The 6,000-nt window shown below is 42.5% G+C and overlaps 1 protein-coding gene across 2 annotated transcripts in view; it reads right to left on the reverse strand.

Annotated features, from left to right (window-relative positions):
- The window catches only part of LOC137525000 (sodium channel protein type 2 subunit alpha-like), a 173,866-nt gene extending 169,520 nt beyond the window's left edge, over window positions 1-4,346 (reverse strand). The window contains exon 1 of one of the 2 annotated variants that reach the window (XM_068245616.1): window positions 4,192-4,346. The gene's annotated coding sequence lies outside the window, so the exon portion shown is untranslated. Of the gene's footprint in view, window positions 1-3,944; window positions 4,121-4,191 lie in introns of those variants that run through there. The other variant, XM_068245617.1, reaches the window with a different exon arrangement.
- Between the last annotated feature and the right edge of the window lie 1,654 nt (window positions 4,347-6,000).

The following is a 6,000-nucleotide window of genomic DNA, read 5'->3' on the forward strand; positions in this document are numbered from 1 at the left end:
CCACATTCATTGGAGGTGTGTACTATAAGTACTATGTCTTTCCCACAATGCTTTGCTGTTCATATGGATTCCTTCCTGTGAAACACTCTGGAGAGTGTCAGCCATGCTCTTTGTTTGAAGATCAGCTTAGAGTAATTCCTGGAAAACTGCACTAGGCAGGTTTCCTTAGTGTAGTTAGGATTGCTTATCTGTTTGTTTGTTCTGTTGCCATTGTCCTGTCCCAACGGTGGTCGACAGGAAATGGTTCTGATCTCTGTTCTTGGAGTATAGCTGGTGCAGCGGTTGCTACCAGCTATCTCTTCTGATCTGTCTCATTGGATTGCACTAGCCACTTTTCGCTAGCGCTGTGGATCCTTCTGTTCTGTCTCATTGGATCGCGCTAGCCACTTTTCGCTAGCGCTGTGGATCCTTCTGTTCTGTCTCCTTGGATCGCACTAGCCACTTTTCGCCAGCGCTGTGGATCCTTCTGTTCTGTCTACCGGGATCGCGCTAGCCACTTTCCGCTAGTGCTGTGGATCCTTCTGTTCTGCTACTCTGTACCTGGATCGCGCTAGTCACTTTCGCTAGTGCTGTGGATCCTATCTCCCGCCTGTTCCTGTTTTCGTGTGTCTGTCTTGTCTGCTCCGAGCGCTTGCTGGAGGCTCGGTGAGGTAACCGTTGAGCAAGCGCTCGCGTCCTCTGTTTCATGTTTGTCTGTCAATGGTTAGTTAGGCGTGCTTGTCTCTATTGTGCTTATCACGTGGATACCGCGCATTACCGCGTGCACTGTTGCGAATGAGTGCGGTGTTCGCGGTTAGCTAGCGTTTGTTGTTTTCCGTATCTCCTCATTGTATTATTTGCTGTGCCTTTGCTAACCTCGTATTCTGATCTGATCTGCCTTGTGTCACGTCTGGCGATCGCACCTCTCGTGATCGCGTTCCTGTTTCATATCTGCTGTTGTGTGTGCACTGTCGCGGGGTGGCGACTAGGTTGGCGCACACACATACAACCTGTCCCTTTGCTCGTCTCATTCGCAATCGCCTCTCTTGCGATTGCGTTCTGTGCTTCGTACAATTCCTGTCTGGCATTTGTGGAGGTACAGAGGATTGGTTCCTCTGCACTCCCCAGCGCCATCTGCCGACAGGAATTTCCCTCTACGGGTGCGTAGCACCTTTTGCTGGGTGCCTGCAATTATACGCTTGTGGAGGATTTCCGCCGTATCAGCGCACGCATTGTGCGCTGCACACGGAGAAAGTTCCACAATCGTTACAGGTTATTGTTGAAAGAAAGCCAAAAACTAATCTGTTGTACTTTTGCAATCCTTTTTATGTATCAATGGTAAAGGACTACTTGATATCTTCCTCTGCTTCCATTTGTAAGCAAGCCCACGAGAGATCAATTTTGCTTAATGTATGTCTGCCAGCCAGAAAGGTGAAAATATCTTCAATCGAGGGTAATGGATATTTCTCAGTGAGCAAAGTACAAGATTAACGGTGGCTTTAAAATTTCTACAGATGTGAATCAACTTTATTTTATAATAGGTACTATAGATGCCCCCCATATATTCTAGGGTGCATATGAAATTATACAAGTTTTTCTGGGCAAGCTAGTTCTATGTGCAACTTTTGGCAAGCATTATGAACTTGTGCAATGCTTTTGAGGCACACATATTCTTTGACTTGTCTTATGAAAGAAATGGTCAGAGAAGAGGCGAACCTAGAAATCACTGGATGGTGCCTTTCTTGCCACTCCCTCAGGCTCCCCGTGGTCATTCTATGTCTACCGCTGACCCTGTGCCTTACACTGCCCACATCCCCCACTCTTTGTATGACACCCTGTATAACATCCTTGTATGGCAATCCACACACTCTGTCAGTAGGACTCAGGTGAATGCTGCCATATTTAATCACTTGACAGCAGACAATTTTTAAAAATCCAGGTGGGGTTTACACGATCTGCAAAGAGGCCTTTAGTAAATCAAGCCAATGAGTAGAAGTCAGAGTAAGGACTGCCCATGGCATATGTACTAGTAACAAATAATAATAATAATAATAAAAAAAAAAAAATAGTAGTGACACATGCCAGTTTTTTAAAGTGTAACTGTCGGGCATAAAATAAAAAATCAATTCTTTATTTTTATCTGGTAAACAAGTAATAGGGATGCTAACTACGCAATCCAAAAGTTAAAATCAATATTACTTTTCTTGATACATAATCATTCTCTAGTTTACCTGACTTATTTGGTACATTGCCGCACAAAGGAAGTTGCAGGGCATGCTGGGTTGACTTTTTTGCTTCTTTATTTTGCTCTCAGACTTTACTAATGCAGCCTGATTAACTGAAGCCTCTTTCCCCCGGTTTTCCCTCCCACACCTCTCGGATTGGCCAATATTTATCATGCTGAGACAATGCACTTTCTATTGAAGAGCTGGGTGGGAGTGCTTGAAGACTGGGAGGGGGGGCGGGCAATGCATACACAATCAGGCAGAAGAGAGTAAGGGAGGAAATGACATCAGGATTGGCTTCAAGATAGACACAGTTAAAATCACTAAAAGCAAAACGTGGACAATGCAATACAAATGTTATGTAAGTAGAGCAAGTATTTATCTACTTATATATGTGGTTTGTTTTGTTTTCTGAGATAGTATCGGGCAGCACGGTGGCGTAGTGGTTAGCTCTCTCGCCTTGCAGCGCTGGGTCCCTGGTTCGAATCCCAGCCAGGGCACTATCTGCAAAGAGTTTGTATGTTCTCTCCGTGTCTGCGTGGGTTTCCTCCGGGCACTCCGGTTTCCTCCCACATTCCAAAAACATACGGATAAGTTAATTGGCTCCCCATAAAAAAAAATTGTCCCTAGACTACAGTACTTCCAATACATAATATAGACATATGGCAATGGTAGGGATTAGATTGTGAGCTCCTTTGAGGGACAGTTAGTGACAAGATATATATATACACTGTACAGCGCTGCGTAATATGTCGGCGCTATATAAATACTTAATAATAATAATAATAATAATAATAGTATGGCTGACAGCTCCTTTTTAAAGTAGGACTCAAACAAGAAACTCTGCTAAATGGACATTTTTACCATTTTATCTATATGTAAATATAAGTTCACTAACTCCATAAGAACTTTTAAAGGACAACTCTCACATCGAACGTGTGAAAAATTAAAATATTTGCATATAAAATTTAGATTTTTCCTAGAATAAAATGCACTATAAATTCATTTTTTTCTATGGTTATGTGACTTACAGTAAGTACTGAAAATCTGACATGTTTGGGAATAGTTCATTTCATTATGGGGGGTTTCTCAAGTATTTCTTTGTTTTCAAAAGCACTTACTGAAAGGCAATTGCTCAGTCCAACTTCCAAAATAGTGTGGATATGAGTGTGGAGGGTGGCCAGCATCATAGTATAAGTCCTTAGAGTGCAGAGAGTGATTTTGTAAAGAATAAAGGTAAAACTGTGAGAATATCCACGAGAAGATAAACTAAATAATTTTTTAATAAGTGACAGCAACATAGAAAAAAAAATGTAATTTACTATGCCTATTTATATGTATAATTTATATGCATGTATTTTAATTTTACAATGTTTCGTTATATAGGTCGTTTAAGGCATCATATTATTAAATTTACGTATTATGAAATGCTGAAATTGAATACAAAGTGAGGCACTGACCCTTGGGACCTCCACTCTCCATCAATTTTTAACATACGATGGCGTCAGCGTGTAATCTGAACAATTATAAACAGAAACCACAGCACACCAAACATCATAACAGCATAAGATTCATAATAAACCCACATGAAATATTTGATTCCGTCAATATTTTACCTAGTAATAGTAACAGTATTACTCTATAGCTGCAAAACAGATTGAGGCTCTTTGCATCCAACCATGAATATCTGTTCTGCCAAAATAAGGAAAATGTGATTGCCAATAGCAAACCAGAACTTACTTTTCCTTGTGTCATTTGGTTCAGTTCTGTCTCAGATTAGACTGCTCTGCACTGTTCATTCACACAGGCATAAATACTCAACACAGAGACAGGATTCCAAAGCCATGAAATCATTAAGAATTGAAAAAGCCAGACATAATGATCATCATTCAGCAAGCGGATGCATAACCAGTCTCCAGAAACCAGCTATTAAAACGCAGCAGCTGCACAGAGGCCACAAGGATGCGAGTGGCTTTTAGAGTGGTACCTGCTAGGCTTCCAGCGGAGTCGCTATCCTCTCAGATAGAATGCAGCAAGAAAAGGGCGAGGCTCTATCATCAACTAAACAGGGTCCTGTGTTCTCTCGTTAGCAAGCAGTGGACGGCTAGAGGGGCATTATCCTCTCTCTCTCTCTCTCTCTCTCTCTCTCTCTGCCAGAACATCAGCTCTGAAAGCTGTTGCTGCTGCTATGTAAGAGTTGGCAGGTGGCCCATAAATAGGCTTGATATTGTAAGATTTGTTTTCCACTTACAGGAAATCACTGCATCCTTAAAGTGTAATTCTAGCTGCAGAAAGGGTATGGCGCGCAGAGACGCCATGGTGGTGCCTTGGTGCTGGGACTTTGTAAGTTAGGCTATCTTAGGAAACTTCATGAACTTAAAGGGAATCTAAAGTGAAAATAAAGTTATGAGATAATGAATTGTATGTGTAGTACAGCTGAGAAATAGAACATTAGTAGTACAGATATGAGTCTAATATTGTTTCCAGTACAGGAAGGGTTAGGGCCGGTTCACATGAACATCTGCCGTCGGTATTTTTGTTCATTTAAAGGTCGCATTTTAAAGCCAATGGGTACCGATTATTTTTTTTTTTAAAAGTCAGATACTCACCTAAGGAGAGGGAAGGCTCGGTCCTAATGAGCCATCCCTCTCCTCTCCCGGTGCCCGGTGGATCCTCCATTCAAATCCCCCCCCCCGCGGTTGACTTCGGGCTCCCGAAGATGGGCTGCTCCATTCTGCACGCACGCGCGTGCATCATAGACCCGCGCAAATGCGTCATAAAGGGCGCTCGCACATGCGCAGTATGGAGCGGCCCATCTTCGGGAGTCCGAGTGCTCCCAAAGACTTCCGAAACCTCCCTTCAACGGCGGAAGTGGCAGTATTTGACCGAACTGGTCGAATACTGTTACGGGGATCCTGAGCGGGACCGGGCATCGGGAGAGGAGAGGGAAGTCTCATTAGGACCGAGCCTTCCCTCTCCTTAGGTGAGTATCTGACTTTTTTATTTTTAAAAGGGTACCCCATTCACTTTAACCGCTCGTAATAGGTTTCTATGAGAGCGTTTGTTAGTATCGTCTGTTAGCAGTTGTGCAAGTTTTTTTCAGCGTCGAGGTAGATGGCATTCATTCGGACGCCTCATGCGACTTCTATTGACGGCTGCTTTTGGCAAACGTCAGTGGTAAACGCGTACAATGGCCGCCGTAAGCACGCGAACAACGTCCTGGAGGTATGCGGTTGACAGGAAATGGACCAGAATTCATAGGGAAGCTATCAAACACTTTTGAACGCGAATGCTCTCTCGAACGCTGACAACCACATGCAAACAGTTTTGTCAGCCGCTGTTCAAACGACATGACGATTCATGTCATTCGCCGTTCAGAGGTTTAACGCTTATAAACGCGGACACAGCACAGACGTCCGTGTGAACCAGCCCTTAAGAAACTTCAGTTGTTATCTATGCAAAAGAGCTTCTCTGAGCTCTCCAACCAATTTGGGTTGCTGTCTTTTGGAGAACTTATACATCAAAGACACAGTCAGAGACAGATTTAGATAAGATTTTTACTGTAGGGAAGTTGAAAGGGTCATTAGCTCTGCTTGTTTTATCGTTTACAAAACAGAGTGTGGCTTATAATTGCAAGTATAACAGTATGATGTAATTTTATTTAAAAAAAAGCTATCTAAAAATTATTTTCTTTGCTACTAATGTTCAATTAATTATCAGTACTACACATACAAATCACTACATCATAAGATTTTTTTTCTCTGCAGAGTCACTTTAAAGGACAACTATCACAAAC

The sequence above is a fragment of the Hyperolius riggenbachi genome, chromosome 7 (genome assembly GCF_040937935.1).
Source record: "Hyperolius riggenbachi isolate aHypRig1 chromosome 7, aHypRig1.pri, whole genome shotgun sequence".
Lineage (NCBI taxonomy): Eukaryota > Metazoa > Chordata > Amphibia > Anura > Hyperoliidae > Hyperolius > Hyperolius riggenbachi.